The following is a 24834-nucleotide window of genomic DNA, read 5'->3' as shown; positions in this document are numbered from 1 at the left end:
TCTTCCGTCTGTCTCCGGCTCTCGTTCTTCCCTTCTCTCATTGTCCGTTACTCCTTCAGCTTCAGACCTTTCAAAGATCTTTTCTCTCTCTTGCCTCTTTTCAAACATGGCTACTCTTTCCATGTTCCATGTGCGCCCATCTTCGGTACGGACATGGTTGGCTCCTCGGTGAATCACCTTCACAGGTCTGCTGAACCGTGAGCCCGTGATTTGATCCTTGGTCGGTAACCTTATTTTGATCCAATCTCCTTCTTTTACCTCTGACCCTTGATTGGTCCTTCTTCTTCTGTCGCTCCACCTTTTCATGCGTGCCTTACTGTTCTCTATTCTCCACACCACTTCCGACATGTCTACTTCTTCGTCTTCTCTTACTCTGGCCAACCATGGCGGCACCAGCGTGGATGCTGCCCTCCTCCCTCTCAACATGCGAAAAGGGGAAATTTGGGTGATCCCGTTGGGAGTCAGTCTGTGGGCTGCGATGGCCTCTTTTGTCGTTTTGAGGGGATCCATTCCTGAAGCAGTCGCTAAATGGATGGCTCCCTTAAACCTGTTGCCCCTCTCGACGAGCCCATTTGTTTGGGGATGATAGAGTGCTGCTTTCTTCTGGTGAATGTTATGCTTCCTCAGGAACAGTTCCATGTCTCTGGATATGAGTTGTACTCCGTTGTCTGTTACTAACTCATTGGGGAGCCCTTCCCTCTGGAAAATGGCCGTGAGGACCTCTATTACTGTTGCGGTCGTAATGTTGGGAGCAAACTCGGCCTCGACCCACTTCGATAAGTAGTCCACTAGTACTATGCCGTACCGATGTTCCGGCGCCATCGCCTCCAAGGGTCCTATAAAGTCTAGACCTACTTTTAACCACACCGCTTCTGGGGTTTCTATGGGAATCATGGGTGCCTGTCTGATCTTCAGGCGCTTGTCACTGTTGGGACACTCATGGCATCTCTCAATCATGGTGCGGATCTCCTGGTCCATGGACGGCCACCAGTAGGCTTCTCTCACTCTGCGACGTGTCATGGTGTTCCCCAGGTGGCCCGCATGGGCCCTGCACAGAATGATTTTCCTCATGCCTGTGGGCGGGATTACCTGATCGGTTTTCATAATTATGCCGTCGGCTTCTGAGATCTCATCTGCCACCTTCCAATAAGGTCTCATGCCTTCTGTCACTGCCCTTTCATCCGGCCATCCGTTTTTGATCCATTCTCTGATTCTCACCATGGTAGGATCCTTCCCGTCTTCTTCCATCCAGTGTTTTTCACTGAGTTCCAGGTAGTCGGGCGCTTTGAGATCTGTAATGGATGCTACAATGCATTCCTCTTGTAAGAAGGTGGTGGCATTGTCCTTGCCCTCTGGCAATCCTGACATGCAGTCCGCCTGCGAATTCTTCCATCCAGAGATGTGTTGGACCTCGAAGGGGTATTCCTGCAGTTTTGCTGCTATGCGTGCTAATCTGGGCGTTGACACTTTGGTGCCACCTGGGCTGAGCATGTGGATGAGGGGCTTGTGGTCGGTAACCAGCTTGAACTTTGTGCCCCACACATATGTCCTGAAATGTTCCACGGCCCACGCACACGCTAGCATCTCCTTCTCTATGGTGGAGTAGTTTTGTTCAGCTGACGACAGGGCTTTCGAGGCAAATGCTACCACATGTTCCGTGTCGCCCTTCTTCTGAGTGAGGACAGCCACTAATCCATATGCACTGGCGTCTGTAGTGATGACTGTGCTTCACTCTGGGTTCAATGGTTGCAAGCATGGCGCTTCAACTATGTGTCGTTTTATGCTTTCCACCGCTTTCTTCTGAGCTTCTTGCCACGTGTACTCTGACCCTTTTTTGAGGAGCTCTCGGAGCGGCGCTGAGGTTTCCGAGAATTTGGGGATGAATTTTGCATAGTACTCCGCCAACCCGAGAAATTACCTCACTTCGTCTTTGTTGGTGGGTTCAGGAGCTTTAATTATGGCTTGCAGTAAGTTTTGCTTGGGGCTTATACCTTTCTCTGATATCTTATACCCCAAATACTCAACTTCTTTTGCTTTGAACACGCATTTTTTGTACCTTAATCTCACTCCCGCTTCTTGTAGTTTGGTGAGGACTATTTTCAATGTGACGTTGTGCGTCTGTTCATCTTTTGCATAGACAAGAATGTCATCCTGGAAGTAGGCCACATTCCTGACGTTCCGCAGTAGAGCATCCATCATGCGTTGAAACACCGAGGCAGCGAATGATAAACCAAATGGCATCTTGGTGAACTGGTACGTGCCAAACGGGGTGATGAAAGCAGTGACTGGCTTGGACACCTTGTGCAGTTGTATTTGATGGTAGGCGTTCCTCATGTCCAGTTTCGAGAATACTTTGGCTTCCTTCATCATGAGGATTAACTCATTGATGCTCGGCAGTGGGTAGCTGTCTGCAATAACTTCCACGTTTAGGCTGCGGAGATCAATGCATACTCTTAGCTCTTGTGAGTTCTGTTTCTTTATAAGTACCACTGGGCACAGCCACTCGGAAGCTTCAATTTCTTCGATGACGCCATCGTTCTTCATTCTGTCCAATTGGCTTCTGAGTGTGTCTCTTGCGGTTGCCGGTACTGGCCTTACTCTGTGCTTGACTGGGACTGCATTGGTTTTGAGTAATATGTTGTGGACAAAGCCCTTGATGTGTCCTGGTTCTTCTGAAAATAGTTTGGGGTAATCACTTTTCGCTTCTGGTGCGCTCCTCCAACTGACTGACAGTACCTGATCCTCTGTGCTGGGGTCCAGCTTGATTTTCAGTTTCGCCTGGTCGTCCCACCCTAATACCGCTGGGCCTTCTTGACTAAAGTAAACTTTAGTGGTGGTCTCTCTTCCGTTGAACTCTACTTTCCCTTTGATGTAGCCCAACAGGTCTACAGACGCACCACCAAAAGCTGTAGGCTTGTGCCGTGTGCTGAGTACTTGGACCATCTCTGTACCCATCATCTCTTTGTACGTGCGTAGGGGTATTATGGTGAGATCGGACCCCGAATCAGCCATGACTCTTGTTTCCAGTCCATTGATTTTGATTGCACAATGGGGCTTTTCTCTTCTGGCCCGTGAGCTGTTTACCATGATGACTGTAAGCCTCCCCTCATCTTCCGAGGACGAATCCCTCTCTGTGTTGTGTTCAGCATTGACACTTGTGATCTTCTTGTTGCGCCAACGACACACGACTCCTTGTCTCTTGCTGGGCACTCTCTATCGGAGGCTAGGTGCTTCGTGCTGGTGCACCTGTGGCATTTCAACAGTTCTTTCTTCCCCCATTTTCCTTCTTTCGCATCGAGGACTGGCCTCTCCTTCTTTGGGCAGAATGCCACCGCTTGTACTTCGGTAGGGCTGTGGCCACTCGCAAATTCTTTCCTTCTGCCTACCGTTTCCTCCACTGATCTCGCTATTTCAATTGCTTTTTCCAGCTGTAGTTCCTTCTCTAAAATGAACTTGTCTTGAACTTTTCTGCTGTTGGTGTGGACCGCCAGCATGTCGCAGATGAGACTCTCCGCGTTGCTACCAAAGCTGCAGAGTGCCGCCAGTTCGCGCAGTTTGGTGACATAGTCATCAACGGGTTCGGACGCCTCCTGTTTGCGGCTATAGAACCGAATCCTGTGCAGGACGGTATTCTCCTTACTGGCAAACCTTTTTACAATCCTTCTTACAGCCTCCTTGAATACATCATCGTTGTCACCGGCTACCGGCTCCGGGGAGAGACTCTCAAACACCCTCTGTCCTTCGACGCCCAGGGCATTTAGTAACATCGCCCTGCGTCTCGCCGCAGAGTAGCCCGCACCGCCCACGGCCTCCACATACGTTATGAATAAGGGTTGCCATTGTGGCCACGGAATGGCAGGCCTACCTGGAGTTTGCAGGAAGGGCAGTGGTGGTGTCGCTCCTTGCTTGGCTCCACGCGGGTTTTAGTGGAGATCCTCGTCGCCAATTATGTTGTATAATTCCCACAATAAATGATAGGAGGCGGTGCAATTGCAGGTTGTGTCTTTTTTATTCTTCAGCGACGCTAAAGCAACTCTGCAACATACAAGAAATGAATCAATGATGGGCAACGGGTCCCTGAACTGAGATTCAGCTGGCATAAGTGTTCAGTGTCTCTCTTGTGGCTTAGAGGCCTCTACTTGGGAGGAGCGCCCAGGAGCGCGTCTTGCTCCGTGGCTTTCTCCCGCTGGAATCGCGCTTGGCGCGCGGGGCCCGCACTTCCGGCCGCGCATGAGATCTCGCGTGACCGGGAGGTCTCGCGATATCTCTACCTCTACACACCAGCACCTAAATATACCTGGCGCTTCGAAACACTTCAGAGAGGTAGCGACTAGTTCCCATCCGAGAAAAGGACCATAGCAACGGCCCGCCCCCTCTTCTTCACGTGACTTTGATGTCATCCCTGTCATTCCGGCCGTACCAGTGAAGCGCTTCCGGAGCACGTTCAGTGAGCGGGCCGGGGCTGAGCGGCAATTCTGAACGCTCTTGCTGCCGGTGCAAGTGCAACCGGACCCTGCCAGCCTTTTGCTTGCAGCGGATGGGGTGGGCATTTTCTCTGGCGACCCTGCCAGCCTTTTATTTGTAGCGTTTAGGTTGGGCATTTTCATTGAGATGGCGGGAATGTTTCTACGGCTCTGGCTGCCAGGTTGCAGGAACAGCAGCAACAGCAACAACCTGGGTGCTCTTGGCTGTAAATACAATTGCCATTTTCTTCCGGATACCGTGAACGTTCCTGCAAGACGCCCGATTTCGATAGGGGAGCGGGAAATTACATTTATTCTAAAAAATCATGCTCATCTATTCAACATGAAAGGTATGGAGGGCTAAGAAAAGGAACAGGGAAACAGTGTATGATGGTGTTTAACTGATCAACGGGGGCTAATAGAGTTATTTAATGTTTCATGAGCGTGTGATTATTAGGATGGATGGTTTTAGAGGAGGTTGGCTAGGACTACCTGCGTGCGATTCGGGATTGGCACCAGGCATTTGTTGCAACGGGGAAGGGGCATCTTGCTATTTAGAGGGAGGATGGGGCATTATGGTATTGGACTAGAGGGAGGGATTGGGCATCTTGATGGGGTATGAATGGTTGCATAGGGGCATTCTGGTGTGGGTCTGGTGGGATGGGGCACATTTGTGTTGATCTGGCGAAAGGTGCACATTGGTGTGGGTCTGGAGGGAGTGAAAGGACATAGTGGTGTGGGTCTGGGGAGGGATAGGGACAATGGTGTGGGTTTGGGGAACGGTTGGGGTACATTGGTGTGGGTCTGGGGAGGGATGGAAGACATGGGTGTGTTCCTGGAGGGAGAGATGGGGCACAGTGTGCCTGGAGGGTGGTATGGGTCATCTAGGTGTGGATTGGGAAGTTGGATGCAGCATCTTGGTGTGGCTCTGGAGGGAGGTGGTGGGGGCACATTGGTGTGGCTCTGGAGGGAGGTGGTGGGGGCACATTGGTGTGGCTCTGGAGGGTGGCATGTGTCATCTAGGTGTGGGTTGGGAAGTTGGAAGGGACATCTTGGTGTAGCTCTGGAGGGAGGTGGTGGGGGCACATAGGTGTGTTTCTGGAGGGAGAGATAGGGCACAGCGGGTCTGGAGGGTGGCATGGGTCATCTAGGTGTGGGTTGTGAAGTTGGCCGTGGCATCTTGGTGTGGCTCTGGAGGGAGGTGGTGGGGGCACATTGGTGTGGCTCTGAAGGGTGGTGGTGAGGGGACATTGGTGTGGATCTGGGCGGAGGGATGGTGCATATGGGTGTGTTTCTGGAGGGAGAGATGGGGCACAGTGGGTCTGGAGGGTGGCATGGGTCATTTAGGTGTGGGTTGGGAAGTTGGATGGGGCATCTTGGTGTGACTCTGGAGGGAGGTGGTGGGGGCACATTGGTGTGGATCTGGGCGGAGGGATGGTGTACATGGGTGTGTTTCTGGAGGGAGAGATGGGGCACAGTGAATGTGGAGGGTGGCATGGGTCATCTAGGTGTGGGTTGGGAAGTTGGACAGGGCATCTTGGTGTGGCTCTGGAGGGAGGTGGTGGGGGCACATGGGTGTGTTTTTGGAGGGAGAGATGGGGCACAGCGGGTCTGGAGGGTGGCATGGGTCATCTAGGTGTGGGTTGTGAAGTTGGATGTGGCATCTTGGTGTGGCTCTGGAGGGAGGTGGTGGGGGCACATTGGTGTGGCTCTGGAGGGTGGTGGTGAAGGCACATTGGTGTGGATCTGGGCGGAGGGATGGTGCATATGGGTGTGTTTCTGGAGGGAGAGATGGGGCACAGTGGGTCTGGAGGGTGGCATGGTTCATTTAGGTGTGGGTTGGGAAGTGGGACGGGGCATCTTGGTGTGGCTCTGGAGGGAGGTGGTGGGGGCACATTGGTGTGGATCTGGGCGGATGGATGGTGCACATGGGTGCGTTTCTGGAGGGAGAGATGGGGCACAGTGGGTCTGGAGGGTGGCATGGGTCATCTAGGTGTGGGTTGGGAAGTGGGACGGGGCATCTTGGTGTTGCTCTGGAGGCAGATGGTGGGGACACATTGGTGTGGCTCTGGAGGGAGGTGGTGGGGGCACATTGGTGTGGATCTGGGCGGAGGGATGGTGCACATGGGTGCGTTTCTGGAGGGAGAGATGGGGCACATTGGGTCTGGAGGGTGGCATGGGTCATCTAGGTGTGGGTTGGGAAGTTGGAAGGGGCATCTTGGTGTGGCTCTGGAGGGAGGTGGTGGGGGCAAATTGGTGTGGATCTGGCCGGAGGGATGGTGCACATGGGTGTGTTTCTGGAGGGAGAGATGGGGCACAGTGGGAGTGGGCCGAGAGAGTAGCATGGGTCATCTAGGTGTGAGTTGGGAAGTTGGACGGGGCATCTTGGTGTGGCTCTGGAGGGAGGTGGTGGGGGCACATTGGTGTGGCTCTGGAGGGAGGTGGTGGGGGCACATTTGTGTGGATCTGGGTGGAGGGATGGTGCACATGGGTTTGTTTCTGGAGGGAGAGATGGGTCACAGTGGGTCTGGAGGGTGGCATGGGTCATCTAGGTGTGGGCTAGGAAGTTGGATGGGGCATCTTGGTGTGGCTCTGGCAGGAGGTCGTGTGGGCACAGTGTGGATCTGGGCAGAGGGATGGTGCACATGAGTGTGTTTCTGGAGGGAGAGATGGGTCACAGTGGGTGTGGAGGGTGGCATGGGTCATCTACGTGTGGGTTGGGAAGTGGGACAGGGCTTCTTGGTGTGGCTCTGGAGGGAGGTGGTGGGGGCACATTGGTGTGGATCTGGGCAGAAGGATGGTTCACATGAGTGTGTTTCTGGAGGGAGAGATGGGGCACAGTGGGCATGGAGGGTGGCATGGGTCATCTAGGTGTGGGTTGGGAAGTTGGACGTGGCATCTTGATGTGGCTCTGGAGGGAGGTGGTGGGGGAACATTGGTGTGGCTCTGGAGGGTGGTGGTGAGGGTACATTGGTGTGGATCTGGTCAGAGGGATGGTGCATATGGGTTTGTTTCTGGACGGAGAGATGGGGCACAGTGGGTCTGGATGGTGGCATGGGTCAACTAGGTGTGGGTTGGGAAGTTGGACGGGGCTTCTTGGTGTGGCTCTGGAGGGCGGTGGTGGGGGCACATTGGTGTGGATCTGGGCGGATGGATGGTGCACATGGGTGCGTTTCTGGAGGGAGAGATGGGGCACAGTGGGTCTGGAGGGTGGCATGGGTCATCTAGGTGTGGGTTGGGAAGTGGGACGGGGCATCTTGGTGTTGCACTGGAGGCAGATGGTGGGGACACATTGGTGTGGCTCTGGAGGGAGGTGGTGGAGGCACATTGGTGTGGATCTGGGCGGAGGGATGGTGCACATGGGTGCGTTTCTGGAGGGAGAGATGGGGCACATTGGGTCTGGAGGGTGGCATGGGTCATCTAGGTGTGGGTTGGGAAGTTGGACGGGGCATCTTGCTGTGGCTCTGGACGAAGGTGGTGGGGGCACATTGGTGTGGATCTGGGCAGAGTGATGGTGCACATGGGTGTGTTTCTGGAGGGAGAGATGGGGCTCAGTGGGTCTGGAGGGTGGCATGGTTCATTTAGGTGTGGGTTGGGAAGTGGGACGGGCATCTTGGTGTGGCTCTGGAGGGATGTGGTGGGGGCACATTGGTGTGGATCTGGGCGGAGGGATGGTGCACATGGGTGCATTTCTGGAGGGAGAGATGGGGCACATTGGGTCTGGAGGGTGGCATGGGTCATCTAGGTGTGGGTTGGGAAGTTGGAAGGGGTATCCTGGTGTGGCTCTGGAGGGAGGTGGTGGGGGCAAATTGGTGTGGATCTGGGCGGAGGGATGGTGCACATGGGTGTGTTTCTGGAGGGAGGGATGGGGCACAGTGGGAGTGGGCCTAGAGGGTAGCATGGGTCACTTAGGTGTGAGTTGGGAAGTTGGACGGGGCATCTTGGTGTGGCTCTGGAGGGAGGTGGTGGGGTCACATTTGTGTGGCTCTGGAGGGAGGTGGTGGGGGCACATTCGTGTGGATCTGGGCGGAGGGATGGTGCACATGGGTGTGTTTCTGGAGGGAGAGATGGGTCACAGTGGGTCTGGAGGTTGGCATGGGTCATCTAGGTGTGGGTTGGGAAGTTGGAAGGGGCATCCTGGTGTGGCTCTGGAGGGAGGTGGTGGGGCAAATTGGTGTGGATATGGCCGGAGGGATGGTGCACATGGGTGTGTTTCTGGAGGGAGAGATGGGGCACAGTGGGAGTGGGCCTAGAGAGTAGCATGGGTCATCTAGGTGTGAGTTGGGAAGTTGGACGGAGCATCTTGGTGTGGCTCTGGAGGGAGGTGGTGGGGGCACATTGGTGTGGCTCTGGAGGGAGGTGGTGGGGGCACATTTGTGTGGATCTGGGTGGTGGGATGGTGCACATGGGTTTGTTTCTGGAGGGAGAGATGGGTCACAGTGGGTCTGGAGGGTGGCATGGGTCATCTAGGTGTGGGCTAGGAAGTTGGATGGGGCATCTTGGTGTGGCTCTGGCGGGGGGTCGTGTGGGCACAGTGTGGATCTGGGCAGAGGGATGGTGCACATGGGTGTGTTTCTGGAGGGAGAGATGGGTCACAGTGGGTGTGGAGGGTGGCATGGGTCATCTACGTGTGGGTTGGGAAGTGGGACAGGGCTTCTTGGTGTGGCTCTGGAGGGAGGTGGTGGGGGCACATTGGTGTGGATCTGGGCAGAAGGATGGTGCACATGAGTGTGTTTCTGGAGGGAGAGATGGGGCACAGCGGGCCTGGAGGGTGGCATGGGTCATCTAGGTGTGGGTTGGGAAGTTGGACGTGGCATCTTGGTGTGGCTCTGGAGGGAGGTGGTGGGGGAACATTGGTGTGGCTCTGGAGGGTGGTGGTGAGGGTACATTGGTGTGGATCTGGTCAGAGGGATGGTGCATATGGGTTTGTTTCTGGACGGAGAGATGGGGCACAGTGGGTCTGGATGGTGGCATGGGTCACCTAGGTGTGGGTTGGGAAGTTGGACGGGGCATCTTGGTGTGGCTCTGGAGGGAGGTGGTGGAGGCACAATGGTGTGGATCTGGGCGGAGGGATGGTGCACATGGGTGTGTTTCTGGAGGGGGAGATGGGGCACAGTGGGTGTGGAGGGTGGCATGGGTCATCTAGGTGTGGGTTGGGAAGTGGGACAGGGCATCTTGGTGTGGCTCTGGAGGGAGGTGGTGGGGGCACATGGGTGTGTTTCTGGAGGGAGAGATGGGGCACAGCGGGTCTGGAGGGTGGCATGGGTCATCTAGGTGTGGGTTGCGAAGTTGGACGGGGCATCTTGGGGTGCCTCTGGAGGGACGTGGTGGGGGCACATTGGTGTGGCTCTGGAGGGAGGTGGTGGGGGCACATTGGTGTGGATCTGGGCGGAGGGATGATGCACATGGGTGCATTTCTGGAGGGAGAGATGGGGCACATTGGGTCTGGAGGGTGGCATGGGTCCTCTAGGTGTGGGTTGGGAAGTTGGAAGGGGCATCTTGGTGTGGCTCTGGAGGGAGGTGGTGGGGGCAAATTGGTGTGGATCTGCGCGGAGGAATGGTGCCCATGGGTGTTTTTCTGGAGGGAGAGATGGGGCACAGTGGGAGTGGGCCTAGAGGGTAGCATGGGTCATCTAGGTGTGGGTTGGGAAGTTGGACGGGGCATCTTGCTGTGGCTCTGGAGGAAGGTGGTGGGGTCACATTGGTGTGGATCTGGGCAGAGTGATGGTGCACATGGGTGTGTTTCTGGAGGGAGAGATGGGGCTCAGTGGGTCTGGAGGGTGGCATGGTTCATTTAGGTGTGGGTTGGGAAGTGGGATGGGGCATCTTGGTGTGGCTCTGGAGGGAGGTGGTGGGGTCACATTTGTGTGGCTCTGGAGGGAGGTGGTGGGGGCACATTCGTGTGGATCTGGGCGGAGGGATGGTGCACATGGGTGTGTTTCTGGAGGGAGAGATGTGTCACAGTGGGTCTGGAGGTTGGCATGGGTCATCTAGGTGTGGGTTGGGAAGTTGGATGGGGCATCTTGTTGTGGCTCTGGCGGAAGGTGGTGGGAGCACATTGGTGTGGATCTGGGCAGAGGGATGTTGCACATGAGTGTGTTTCTGGAGGGAGAGATGGGCACAGTGGGTCTGGAGGATGGCATGGGTCATCTAGATGTGGGTTGGAAAGTGGGGGGCCCATTGGTGTCGCTTTGGAGGGAGGTGGTGGGGGTACATTGGTGTGGCTCTGGAGGGAGGTGGTGGGGGCACATGGGTGTGTTTCTGGAGTGAGAGATGGGCACAGTGGGTCTGGAGGGTGGCATGGGTCATCTAGGTGTGGGTTGGAAAGTGGGACGGGGCATCTTGGTGTGGCTCTGGAGGGAGGCGTTGGGGGCACATTGGTGTGGATCTGGGTGGAGGGATGGTGCACATGGGTGTGTTTCTGGAGGGAGAGATGGGGCACATTGGGTCTGGGGGGTGGCATTGGTCATCTAGGTGTGGGTTGGGAAGTTGGACGGGGCATCTTGCTGTGGCTCTGGAGGGAGGTCGTGGGGGCACATTGGTGTGGATCTGGGTAGAGTGATGGTGCACATGGGTGTGTTTCTGGAGGGAGAGATGGGGCTCAGTGGGTCTGGAGGGTGGCATGGTTCATTTAGGTGTGGGTTGGGAAGTGGGACGGGGCATCTTGGTGTGGCTCTGGAGGGAGGTGGTGGGGGCACATTGGTGTGGATCTGGGCGGAGGGATGGTGCACATGGGTGCGTTTCCGGAGGGATAGATGGGGCACATTGGATCTGGAGGGTGGCATGGGTCATCTAGAAGTGGGTTGGGAAGTTGGAAGGGGTATCCTGGTGTGGCTCTGGAGGGAGGAGGTGGGGCAAATTGGTGTGGATCTGGGCGGAGGGATGGTGCACACGGGTGTGTTTCTAAAGGGAGGGATGGGGCACATTGGGTCTGGAGGGTGGCATGGGTCATCTAGGTGTGGGTTGGGAAGTTGGAAGGGGTATCCTGGTGTGGCTCTGGAGGGAGGTGGTGGGGGCAAATTGGTGTGGATCTGGGTGGAGGGATGGTGTACATGGGCGTGTTTCTGGAGGGAGGGATGGGGCACAGTGGGAGTGGGCCTAGAGCGTAGCATGGGTCATCTAGGTGTGAGTTGGGAAGTTGGACGGGGCATCTTGGTGTGGCTCTGGAGCGAGGTGGTGGGGTCACATTGGTGTGGCTCTGGAGGGAGGTGGTGGGGGCACATTCGTGTGGATCTGGGCGGAGGGATGGTGCACATGGGTGTGTTTCTGGAAGGAGAGATGGGTCACAGTGGGTCTGGAGGTTGGCATGGGTCATCTAGGTGTGGGTTGTTAAGTTGGATGGGGCATCTTGTTGTGGCTCTGGCGGGAGGTGGTGGGGGCACATTGGTGTGGATCGGGCAGAGGGATGTTGCACATGAGTGTGTTTCTGGAGGGAGAGATGGGGCACAGTGGGTCTGGAGGATGGCATGGGTCATCTAGATGTGGGTTGGAAAGTGGGGGGCCCATTGTGTGGCTTTGGAGGGAGGTGGTGGGGGTACATTGGTGTGGCTCTGGAGGGAGGTGGTGGGGGCACATGGGTGTGTTTCTGGAGTGAGAGATGGGCACAGTGGGTCTGGAGGGTGGCATGGGTCATCTAGGTGTGGGTTGGAAAGTGGGATGGGGCATCTTGGTGTGGCTCTGGAGGGAGGCGTTGGGGGCACATTGGTGTGGATCTGGGCGGAGGGATGGGGCACATGGGTGTGTTTCTGGAGGGAGAGATGGGGCACAGTGGGAGTGGGTCTAGAGGGTAGCATGGGTCATCTAGGTGTGGGTTGCGAAGTTGGACGGGGCATCTTGGTGTGGCTCTGGAGGGAGGTGGTGGGGGCACATTTGTGTGGCTCTGGAGGGAGGTGGTGGGGGCACATTGGTGTGGATCTGGGCGGAGTGATGGTGCACATGGGTGTGTTTCTGGAGGGAGGGATGGGGCACAGTGGGTCTGGAGGGTGGCATGGTTCATTTAGGTGTGGGTTGGGAAGTGGGACGGGGCATCTTGGTGTGGCTCTGGAGGGAGGTGGTGGGGGCACATTGGCGTGAATCTGGGCGAAGAGATGGTGCACATGGGTGCGTTTCTGGAGGGAGAGATGGGGCACAGTGGGTCTGGAGAGTGGCATGGGTCATCTAGGTGTGGGTTGGGAAGTGGGACGGGGCATCTTGGTGTGGCTCTGGAGAGAGATGGTGGGGACACATTGGTGTGGCTCTGGAGGGAGGTGGTGGGGACACATTGGTGTGGCTCTGGGTGGAGGGATGGGATGGTGCACATGGGTGCGTTTCTGGAGGGAGAGATGGGGCACATTGGGTCTGGCGGGTGGCATGGGTCATCTAGGTGTGGGTTGGGAAGTGGGACGGGGCATCTTGGTGTGGCTCTGGAGAGAGGTGGTGGGGACACATTGGTGTGGGTTTGATGGGAGGGACGGGGCCATTGGTCTGGGGAGGGATGGCCGCATATTGGTGTGGGTCTGGAAGGAGGGGATGGGGCACATTGGTGTGGGTCTGGGCGGATGGGGGCATACTAGGGTGGGTGGTTTTAGAGGGGGTTGGCTTGGGCTATCTGCATGTGATTCAGGATCGGCACATGGGCATCTGATGCAAGGGGAAGTGGCATCTTGCTATGTGGAGGGAGGATGGGGCATTATGGTATTGGTCTAGAGGGAGGTATGGGGCCTCTTGGTGTGGTTCTGAGAGGAAGGGATGGGACATATTGGTGTGGGTCTGAGAGGAAGGGATGGTGCACATGGGTGTGGGTCTGGAGGGAGGGATGGGGACATTGCTGTGGGTTTGAAGGGAGGCATAGGACACATTGGTGTGCATCTGGAGGGAGGGATGGGGCACATTGGTCGGAAGACGGATAGGGGCATCTTTCTGTGTGGAAGGAGCATGGGCCATCATGGTATGGGTCTTGAGGAAGGGATTCGGCATCTTGGAGTCTGGATTGGAGGGGGCATTGTTGATCTGGAATGGAGGACAGGGCATATGATGGGGGCATGTCAGGGAATGGTGGAGCATGTGGGTCAGTGCTGGAGCACTCTGGTGGGAAGGAAGGGGGCATCTGGGTGTGAATGAGGGATGGGTATGTTTGTCTGGAGAGAGGGATGTTGGTTTATTGGAGTGGTGGGAGTATGTGTGTCAAAGGGATGGGGTAATCGGGTGTGGGTATAGAGAGAGAGAGAGAGCGAATGGCACCATCGAGTTGAGTCTGGAGGTAGAGGTGAAGCATATGGGTCTTGCTCTGAGGGGTGGAGCATCTTGGTGTAGGTATGGAGGGACGGATGTTAGTGTTTTTGTGTGGGTTCGGATGGAGGGATGGTGGCATGCAGGCCAGGAGGGAGGTGGCATTTTAATCTGGAACGTGTGTTTGGAAGGAGAAATGGGGCATTTGAGTGCGAATGATATCTGCTTGTGGGTGGGGGCATGAAGGATCATTAACAGCGGAGCAGCGGGAGGGAGAGCCGTGGGCCCGACCTCGGTTGCATCCCAGACGTGCAAACCACAGCCCGGGGCACCTCTCGCAGAGCGGTCCGGTGCGTGTGGTCAACCAGGCGCCAGGGAGCGGGCATTCCCTTCCACCGGAGAGGGGTCAGCAACCCAGCAGATGGCTGGGGATGCCTGGCAGGGTTGGGTTAACCTGCCGGGGATGTCCCCAACCATGCACCGGAAAGGGAACCCTGCGCAGCCCCCTCTCCTCACTGAGCCCACCTCTGCGCTGGCCGGGGGCACGCACTCCTCTCTCTGACCTGCCAGCGGGTGTTCATTGGTGGGCACACCCCGGTCAGCAGGGAAGCCCCGAGTGTGGGCAGCTGGGAGCCGAGGGAAACCTGACTGCTCTCAAGTGGCGCCTCCCCAGGCAGACAGGGGCCCGACATGCCAGGCATGAGCCCTGAGCCATGGTGCAGCTGACTTAGTTGACGGTGGGCGCCAATGTTCCAGCCACCCACATCTGTGGGTGAGCGATGGCCAGGCATGCTGGTACAGTGGGTGACTTCCCTCTTGCCCAGGTACCTGGAGCTGGGCCCTATGTGGTCGGGCTGGGATTTGAAGACTCGAGCGGTCCCACCGAACCCCCTGTCTGTGCTGTCTCTGGCCTGCCTCGCTGTCTGTCTCCCAGCCCCCCCCCAAAAGGGAAGCGGAAGGGGTCGGGGAAGGATGAGTGGATCGGGCCGGGTGGGCAGGTGGCGGAACGGCCTACCTCCATCCCCCTGGGAAGCGCTTTGCTGCTGCAGGTGGTGGTCAGGCTTCGCACCTGGATTATTTATTTATTTTTTAAACCACAATGGTTTCGGCCGGCCTAGACAGGGCACTGGGCTGTCCTGCCAGAGACGGCGCTACGTCCCCCAACCTTTCCTGCACCGGCAGGGTCAGGCCGACATCTGGAACAAAAAAAATGTGCCTGTGACTCTTGGCGGTGGATCACTCGACTCGTTCATCAATGAAGAACGCAGCTAGCTGCAAGAATTAGTGTGAATTGCAGGACACATTGATCAACACGTTAAACACACCATGTGACCTTGGGTTTTTCCCGGGGCTATGCCTGTCTTAGAGTCGCTTGTACATCAATCGCCCCGGGGTTCCCTCCCACGGGCATGGCTGGGGCTGTTACAGGGACCCCATTCCATTCATCCCCCTAAGGTCAGACCCCGATGAGCACCGTCGCTGGATCCTTAGATCTGGCGCTCAAGCTCATTGCCGACACGTCCTGGCCTCCCCAGTTTCCCCGCCTCATGCTGGATTCAGGAGGGCCGGGTGGCCGACGCGCCCCGGATGTGGTGGCGGCGGCGGCAGCATGCTTTAAAAAAGCCTGGCGCACCTTCACCCTTCCTCGGGGCACCTGGTCGCACGGCCGTCTTTGGTGTCCCATGGCTGCCGGCGCAGGATGACCATGGAGCGCGGACCTCGTGACCATGTGGGCTTCGGTCGCAGATTGGGATAGAGCACACTCGCCTGCGCCAGAGGCACAGGGCTGGGACAACCCCCCGTACAGGCCCGAGGCCAGCTGCCCTGAGCTTTGTGCTCCCTGACCACGGCCTCAGATCAGACGTGGTGGCCTGCTGAATTTAAGCATATTACTAAGCAGAGGAAAAGAAACTAACCAGGATTCCCTCAGTAACGGCCAGTGAAAAGGGAAGAGCCCAGCACTGAATCCCCATTCAGCGGCAGGCGTGGGAAATGTGGCGTATAAAAGACCGACTCCCCGGCATCGCTCAGGGGGCTCAAGTCCTTCTGATCGAGTCTCACCACGCAGATGGTGTTAGGCCGATAGCAGCCTCTTGCACACCGGGATCAGGTCTTCTTGGAGTCAGGTTGCTTGGGAATGCAGCCCAAAGCGTGTGGTAAACTCTGTCTAAGGCTAAATACGGGGGCGAGACTGGTGGCCAACAAGTACCGTAAGGGAAAGTTGAAAAGAAGTTTGAAGAGAGTTCAAGAGGGCGTGAAACGGTTGAGAGGTAAACTGGTGGATCCTGTGGGCGGACTGCACAGACCTCAACACGTCAGGGAAGTTGGTCACCTGGAACGGTGGAGGCCCTAGCGGGTCTGCGGCCCAGGCACATCCAGCCACAGCAGGGCGCATTTCCTCTGTAGCGGTGCACCACGACCGGCTGGGAAGGCCCCAGGGGGCAGGTGGCTCTCTGCTCCAGCAGAGAGTGTTACAACCCCAGCAGAGAGTGTTACAACCCCCTGATAATTTTGCTGTGTCCACAGGGCTGAAGGAGATAGACTGCCATCGCACCCTTATCCGGCAACCGTCCTGGCCCCTCTTGGGGGTCGCTAGAGTGGCGACGGGAGACAGGACTCTCGATGTGACTGTGATGGACTGCCCTCAATACGCCCCGACCACATCGTGCTGCCGGCGGGGAGGCCCACAAAAGGTGCCAGGGGTCTGAGGTGATGTCGGTTAACCACCCGACCTGTCTGGAAACACTGACCAAGGAGTATAACACGTGCCCGAGTCAGAGGGCTGAATGAAACCCTGTGATGTAATGATGTTGAGGGCCGGTGCTCGCCGATTGCAGTGGCATCCTGTCGCAGAGGGCCCTGCACCGACCCGTCTCGCCCGCTCTCTCAGAGAGATGATGCATGAGCGTGTGTGATAGGACCCGAAAGATGGTGAACTCGGCCTGGTGGAGGTCTTTAGCGGTCCTGATGTGTAAATTGGTCATACGACCTGGGTATAGGGGCAAAAGACTAATCGAATGATATAGTAGCTGGTTCTCTCCGAAGTTTCCCTCAGGATAGCTGGCGCACGGAAACCCCAGTTTTATCTAGCAAAGCGAATGATTAGAGGTCTTGGGGCCAAAATTATCTCAACCTACTCTCAAACTTTAAATGGGTATGAAGCCCGGCTCGCTGGCGTGGAGCAGGGTATTGTATGAAAGTGCTCAGTGGGCAACTTTTGGTAAGCAGAACTGGCGCTGCGGGATATACCGCACCCCGGGTAAAGGCGCGGGGTGGTACCTAAAGCCTGTGCCCCTGGATGGTGGGGTCGGGGCAGGCCCGGCCGGCCACTGGTCCAACTGGCCTGGTAGTAGACCCAGATGGCCCAACTTGTGGCTGGCGGACCAGATGGGCCGAGTTGCGGCTGACTCCTGCATTTGTCTCTGGTCGGGTTCAGTTGCCTTAATAGTTGGCGTGGAAGTGTCTCCCCGGCCCGAGTGTGCGGTGGTGATGCCTTAAACCCAGGGCGGGGAAGAGAGGCAGCAGCTTAAGCATCCACCCCAGAGCACGGGGGTGGTACCTTAAGCCTGTGCCCCTGGATGGTGGGGGCAGGCACGGCCGCCGGGCCATCTAGCCCGGGGAGTAGACCCAGATGGCCCAAGTTGTGGTTGCCACGGCTGACTCCTGCATTTGTCTACGGTTGGCATGGAAGTGCCACCCTGCGGCCTCCCGGGCGGCCGTGACGCAATTACCGGCTTTAGTTCAATGGCGTTCGTGGGTTGCACCCGGTCCTCGGCCAAGTATCAACCATGTGTGATCAGGTCCAAGACGAGTGGCGTGTGTCAAGGGGTGCCCTGAGCGGGTCCCTTTCCTCTGCGTGGGGGTAAATGCGCTCGCAGTGGCCGGCCCTGATTTCCACAGTGTTTGTGGGTTAGTCCTGGAGGGAAAGGCTCTAATGTGGTGGGAGAAGCTCTGAGGGGGGGGCCCGGCCAGAGCTCAAGGGCAAAAGCCCCCGAACCCAGTGGTAGTCGCAGGAAGCCCTTGTGGGGTTCCCATCGCTCCCCACAGGGAAAAGCTCTAAAGGGGCCCTGCTAAAGCTCCAGGGTGGCTGGCGAGGGGGGGGTCCTGGCCTTGGGTGCCTGTCTCACGTCTGGGTTAACTGTCCCCAAGCCCGATGGTGATCGTGGGGAGCCCTGTCCCTTTCCGGTGGGTAAAGCTCTAATGTGGCGGGAGAAGCTCTAAGGCAGCCCGGGCCAGAGCTCCATGGTGGCCGGGGCTGCTGCCCCCACTGGCCTTGGGTGCCAGCGTTGTGCGTGTGGGTCGAGTCCCCAAGCCTTGCGGCAGTCACGGGGAGCCCTGGATGAAGAAGCTCTAAGGGGGCCCTGCTAAAGCTCCAGGCTGGCTGGGGAGTGCTGGTCCACACAAGCACCCAGCCTTGGGTACCTTTCTCGCATGTGGGTTGACTGTCCCTCCCTCTTACGTGGAGGAGAAAAACTCTAAGGTGGCCTGGCCAGAGCTCGAGGATGATTGGTGCTGGCCTATGCCTTTGGGCACCTGCCGGTCTCCTGTCCTTTGTCAGGTGGGGGGGCCAAAGGCCCTTCCCGTCCAGTCCCATTGGAATGCATTGATCTACCAGATAGCCGCTCTCCGAGCCTGGCCATCTGGTCATTGGCCAGAGGAATGTCTGCAAGGACCAGACGGCTGTGCTGCTCTCGAAGTCCCGATGGGCATCAGTTTGAAATTTGTCTCCAGTTGGGTCTATAAGGAGCACAACACTTTTGCCGAGAGGTCCCACTCTGTCACTCTGGGTACACAGATGACAAAACTTAGTCACCTTCCTCCGGATTACTATAGACTGGGTGAGAGGGACCTGTCTGCACTCCTCTTGGTTCTCACTGCCCAACCCGGGCTCCATGTTGAAACCCGGGCCGGCCGGGGGGTGTGCCCCACGCAATGCACCAGCAGAGACTGGCCTGCTGGGGGTGCTCTTCCGAGCACTCCATGAGATCAATTTGGTGCACTTGGTCCGTCTAGGGTTGGACTGCTTGGCCAGCCTCGGCTGTTTCAAGCAATTTGCTTCCACCTGCTTTGGGACCGTGTCAAGAGTGTGCTTCCCTCGGGGAGGGCCCCCTCGTGTGGGCGGCTCTAGAGCGAAGGCCGAGCAGCCCGGCAACTCCCCAGTGGTCAGATCAGACGGGATCCCCTCGCAAGATCCCCTCCTCCACCAAGCATGTTTCTCCAGCAGTTCGTAACACACGTTGGCTGCTGACTCCCTCTGTCGCAATACCAGTGGCAGTGTGCTGGCAAACCCCCCTACCGGTTCATGTTGTGCCTGGCCTCTCCCTCCCACCAACCCTGTGGCATGGCGGAGCAGGCCCGGCCGCCGGTGCCCGCATGACCAACCTGTCCACCTGACCTGCACACGTCTAGGGATGCTCTTTGGCGCTCGGGTCCTGCAGACAGCTCCAGAGGGTGCGAAGGTTGGCTCTGAGGCAGTCGCGCAGCTCCCCCCGTTGCCACCCTCCAGCAGATGCGGCTACCTCATTGATCCTGCCAGTAGCATATGCGTGTCTCAAAGATTAAGCCATGCACGTTTAGGTACAAACGACTGGTACAGTGAAACTGCAAATGGCTCATTAAGTCAGTTATGGTTCCATTGATCGCTCCATCTGTTACTTGGATAACCGTGGTCATTCTAGAGCCAATACATGCCGACGAGAGCGGACCTCCCAGGATGCGTGCATTTATCAGACCAAGACCAATCTGGGCTCGCCCGGCCGCTTTGTTGACTCTAGATAACCTCAGGCCGATCGCACATCCATGTGATCGCGACGATGCATTCAGATGTCTGCCCTATCAACTTTCGATGGTACTTTCTGTGCCTACCATGGTGACCACGGGTAATGGGGAATCGAATTCTGGAGAGGGTTCCTGAGAAACGGCTACCACATCAAGGAATGCAGCAGGCGCCCAAATTACCCAATCCCGACTCCGGGAGGTAGTGATGAAAAAGAACAATACAGGACTCTTTTGAGGCACTGTAACTGGAATGAGTACACTTTCAATCCTTTGAGTACCCATTGTAAGGCAAGTTTGGTGCCAGCAGCCATGGTAATTCCAGCTCCAATAGCATATATTAAAGTTGCTGCAGTTAAAAAGCTTGTAGTTGGATCTTGGGATTGAGCTGGCGGTCCTCCGCGAGGCGAGCTACCACTGCCTGTCCCAGCCCCTGCCTCTTGGCGCCCCCTTGATGCTCTTGACTGAGTGTCCTGGGGGTCTGAAGCATTTACTTTGAAAAAAGTACAGTGTTCAAAGCAGGCTGGTCGCCGGAATACTTAAGCTAGGAATAATGGAATAGGACACTGGTTCTATTTTGTTGTTTTTCTGAACTTGGGCCGTGATTAAGAGGGACGGCCGGGGGCATTCGTATTGTGCCCCTAGAGGTGACATTCTTGGACCAGTGCAACACGAACCAAAGTGAAAGCATTAGCCAATAATGTTTTCATTAACCTACTGTCATTTTTGGTTGTTGGTCTTCAGGTCTGCCACTCTGTCAAATTCCCTAGGAGTGCTGTTAACCTCCGGAGGGAAGTGTCCATGTCTGTGAGCACGACTAGGAGGTCGTCGGCAAAGGCCATTGCCTTATGGTCTTCCCCACCGAATGTAATCCCTTTCATTCCCCTCTCATGTCTAATTCTAGCTAGGAAGAGTTTGAGAAGGTTTGCGTACAGGAATGGTGACATAGGCAGCCCTGCTTAGTACCCCTAGTGATCCTTATCGCCTGGGAGACATGCCCATTGATAGCTAGCCTGATAAGTGGTGCTCCATAGTTGACTTTGACCAGGTGGAGAAGGCCCGGGCCAAACCCCATAACCACCATGGAAGCAAACAAGAATGACCGTTTGGCTCAGTCGAATGCCTTCTCTGGGTCTAGTGCTAACACCTCCTGCCCTCCGGACTGCCCTGTTTGACTTCTCTATCAGGTGGGATATTCGCCTAATGTTGTGAAACGTTTGTCTCCCCTTGACAAAGCCTGCTTGATCCGGGTGGATCAGGTCGGTGATTACTTTATCCATTCTAGATGTTAGAATTTTTTGTAAACATTTTGGCATCGAGGTTTATTAGGGCAGTAGGGCGGTAGGAGCTACAGAGGGTTTGTTTCTTGTTTGGCTTAGGGAAGAGGATTACCTTGGCCTCCTCCATGGACTGGGAGATGCGGCCCGTATCGGAGAAGGAGTTGAACAGGGATGTCATTAACGAGACTAATGTGGTATGGAATGCTTTATAGAATGTGGCGGGGTACCCGTCCCGGCCTGGGGCTTTATTTGGTTGTAGCGATTGGATCCCTGCACGCACCTCGTTTTACGTAATCGTCCCTTCTAAAGCGTCAAGCTGGCTCTGTTCAAATCTTTTTAGCCAGCAAGATATTAAGAAGGCCTTTTGGAGGTCACTCTCCGGTGCCTCCGTAGAGTAGAGGCTCGTATAGAACTCTGTGAACGCCTGCTGGATCTCTTCTGTACGTGTGGTTTCCTGTCCCTCCACCATCTGAATGTGGCGTGTTGTACCTGCTGCCTACTTCTGCTTAACCTACCTGGCTAAGAGCTGGCCTGTCTTGTTTGCCTGGAGGTAATACTTCTGCCTCAAGAATAGGAGCGATTTTACTGCTTGGTTAGCTAGAAGGATATTGATTTGCCCTTTGATATGCCTATACTCCCTCCTGATCATTACCCCCCTATCTGTCTCTGTTAACCCCCTGTTCTAGGTCCACCTGGAGGGCCTTCTTCTGTTTGGCTTGAGATGCCTGCTTTGCTATGAGCATCCCCCGCATGGTTGCCTTAAAGGCGTCCCATATTACATGTTCCTGCACCTCCGGGGTCTTATTTTCCCCAAAGAAGTTGTGGATGGACTTGTGTATCTCGTCGCAAATTACTGCATCAGCAGATGTCAGGGGAATCGCCACTTCCAGAGTCCCCTCCACCCCCCATTGGATTTCTAGCTGCAGGGGAGTGTGGTCGGGCAGGGCTATGGTTTCCCTTTCTATGATCCGTACTTGGCAAAGCAGTGTCTCCGAAACTAATGTGTAATCAATTCTTGAGAATGTTCGGTGCACATTTGAGTAGTAAGTATACCCCTTGGAGTCCCCTTTTAGTTCATGCCATGTATCTGCTAATGCCATTCTGTTATGCTTGCCTGTAGTTTACTAGATGGGCCTTTAGATGTGGGTGTCCTGTCCGCGCTTCTGTGCGTGGATGGGCGCCACGCCAAGTTAAAATCCTGTCAGTATTAGCTGGCTTGTTGTTAACTGGTCTAGCTTCTCCAAAACCTCCTGCAAGTAATTGTCCTGCCCTGAGTTGGGGGCGTACACTGTGGCGATTGTGAGAGGCCACCCCCCCGATTGTAGCTGGACGAAGAGGAATCTACCTTCCTTGTCGGCTTTTGTGCCTATTATTTCGACGTCGGGTAGGTGTCTAAACGCTATGAGGACCCCTCAAGCTTTGCTCTTGTCGTTGGCCTGCAGAACCTGGGGGTACCCTCTCAACTTCATTCTGTGTCTGTCTTGCTTACGGATATGGGTCTCCTGGAGCGTCACAATGTTGGGCTTGGTATCCTGGAGGAGGTTCTCCAGTTTCCGTCTCTTAAATAGGTGTGTTTAGTTCTCTAACATTGAGTTTTAGTATTTGGATCCCTACCCATACCCCGTTACGTCCTAAGAGTAACCATGTCGAAACGATCCCCCTCAATTTAAGCCCCCCACCCTCCCTATTGCCCCCTCCGACTGGACTCTGCTCAACTTCCCCAGGCTGTAACAGCATCCCCTCCGGCTGGACTCGCCTCAACTTCCCCAGGCCGTAACGTCGTCCTAGGTTGCTGGATCTCGTTCCCATCCCAGAGAATAACTGTGCTGGGAGAGCCATTCCTCTGCTCTCCCCTGTTCCCAAGATCTGTCACCCCTCCCTCCCTGTCCCGGAGCCGACCCTTGGGCTGACATTCCCTGTGTAACCCCACTGGGTCTTAACCCTTGTCTCGTGATCCCCACCGCTGCTGTTAAGTGGACAGCCTATTGAGCCTGGGGCTTCAGTTGCTGCCCACCCCCCGCAATTGTTTGTGTCTTGTCTTTGACCTCTCTACTCTTCTCCACTCCCATGGCTTCTCTTGGTGGCCTTCATGTTCTAGCCTCCTATTATGTCCCCCCCCCCCTGCATCCCCTTTTTCTTCAATATTCAGGATCTTGGGTCCCTCATCCAACGTAGTGATGTGGTGTTGGCACCCTTCTCACTTGAAGACCATTCCAAAGGGGAATGTCCACCTGGATCTTATCTGGGCTTTGGTCACCAGGCCCATTTTAGTATGGATTTGGCCAGGTCCTGGAAAAGTTCTATGACCGTGCTGGTCACTTATCAGGGTTGCTTTCCTCGCCGCTTGAGGATACATTTGTTTTGGTCGTATCGCTGTAAAGCCATCGCCACTTGTCTTGGCCTGGCCCCGGGTTCTTCTCGCTGCGGACCTTCTATCTATGAAAATTTCTCCCCCAGCCATGTCCAGCAAATCTAATTTCTCCCCCAGCCATGTCCAGCAAATCTTTGTACACGTGCTGCATTGTTTCCCTGAAGTCGGCATCGCTCACACTTTCTGGCAGCCCCTTCACCCTGATGTCGGAACTTCCTGAGCGATTCTCCAAGTCCTTGACTTGGAGCTCCAGGTTGTGTCGCTACCGCATGCTGCTTCGCTAATACATCTATCTTCCGGGTGTTTTCAGTGAGTTCTTGAATGGTGTTTTCATTTATTTCAATTCAACTATCGCCTTTGATTTCCTGCAGGGATTGTGCAAGTTCTGTGCATATTAGGCTTAATTGTGTCTGAAGGGTAGCAGTCATTTGCTCACTGAATGCCTTAAAGCACTGTTGCAGCACCTTGCTCGTGACCTCTTGCCCCTGTGGCAGCGTCGGGGGGTTCCTCGGACTGCTGTCTCTCTGTCACCGCTGGATCCTCTTCCTCCGGGGCTTCCCCCTCATTTCTCCATAGCTTTTGGAGGGTCCCTTTCTGTTTTCTTGAGATATTGGCCCTTGAGGGGCCTTTATTGGCCTCCTTGGCCTTGTTGCGCAACATTGCCTGGTGATGGCGAGTGCCTGCCTGCACCTTACTGTAGGGGGCTTCTCCCCAGGTCTCTGAGGTTCCTCTTGACCCCAGGGTATTGGCCAGTTGTTCTGTATGAAGGGGATGCTTCTCTCTCCCTCCTGGGCGCAGCGGGGGTCTAGCTCCCCTTTAGAGCCTGGGTTAGTTGCCCCCTGGGGGGCGTGGGGCTAGTACACTCAAAGGTGAAAGTGGTCATGGTCGCAGTGTCACACTGGCCTGGAGCCCAGGAGATTCTTGAATTTCTTCCTCGGGTGCCCCCGTGCTCTCACCGCTCCTAAGTATGCTCTTGCACCAGTGGAGGTTCCTTCTTGATTAATCTTGCATGGCAGGGTTAGTTTTCATAAGGGTGGGTGGTGGAGCGAAGCAGCGCTCTCCTGTGGAATCAAATGCTGGGAGTTGGGAGCACGTGCCTCCCCCACCCCTCGACCCCCGGGTTCCTTCCCTGGCCGTTAGCAGGGGGGGGGGATGCTGCAGGAGACTTAGTGCCGTCACCCTTCTATTACTGCAGTTTGCCTCTGATGTTGCTGAATGGTATGGGCTTGTGCCTTTGCCTGGGTCCAGGTATGCTGCGGGTCTCCTGCCGTAGGGTGTCCCCTTCCAAGTGTAGGTTATGGTGTGCTGGGGCAGATTGTTTCATAAACCTCCATGTCCGTTGTTTGGGAGGGGAGCGTCTTGCGTGTGCCTACTTCATGGCTGCCAACTCCCTTAATTATGCTTACTTACCCTGCGCCAGCTGGGGCGCATCACAGCTCATGGGGCCCCGGCGCCGCGTGGTTCGTTTGCTGTATGGGGCAGAGGCAGGCGCAGGATTTCAGGAGAATACTAGCTGCTCCCTCTCATTTGTAGCTGGATGTCCGGGCTGCGCCGGCTCTGCTGTATTGCCGCGCTGCAGTGCTTGCGCCAATGTGTCCCAGCAGGCGCGCTAGTCCAGCAGCCTTGTCTTCCCCCAGGTCAGCCGCCAGGGATCCGTGGTGGTCTGCTCACACTACCCAGTCTCGCCTATGTTGCCTTGGCTGAATGGGCACCCTGCGTCTTCTGCACCACCCGCGTG

General features: G+C 56.0%; 1 long non-coding RNA gene and 1 pseudogene across 1 annotated transcript in view; one reads left to right on the top strand and one right to left on the bottom strand.

The window, feature by feature from the left end:
- The window catches only part of LOC138567610 (uncharacterized), a 44894-nt gene that overhangs the window by 11067 nt on the left and 8993 nt on the right, over positions 1 to 24834 (bottom strand). The gene's annotated exons all lie outside the window — the stretch shown is intronic.
- LOC138457566 (5.8S ribosomal RNA) lies at positions 14891 to 15041 on the top strand (annotated as a pseudogene).

Source organism: Ambystoma mexicanum, chromosome 1p, assembly GCF_040938575.1.
Source record: "Ambystoma mexicanum isolate Mex_15411 chromosome 1p, UKY_AmexF1_1, whole genome shotgun sequence".
NCBI lineage: Eukaryota > Metazoa > Chordata > Amphibia > Caudata > Ambystomatidae > Ambystoma > Ambystoma mexicanum.
Note: the sequence above shows the minus strand (reverse complement) of the source record. Positions and strands in the feature narration are given on the sequence as shown.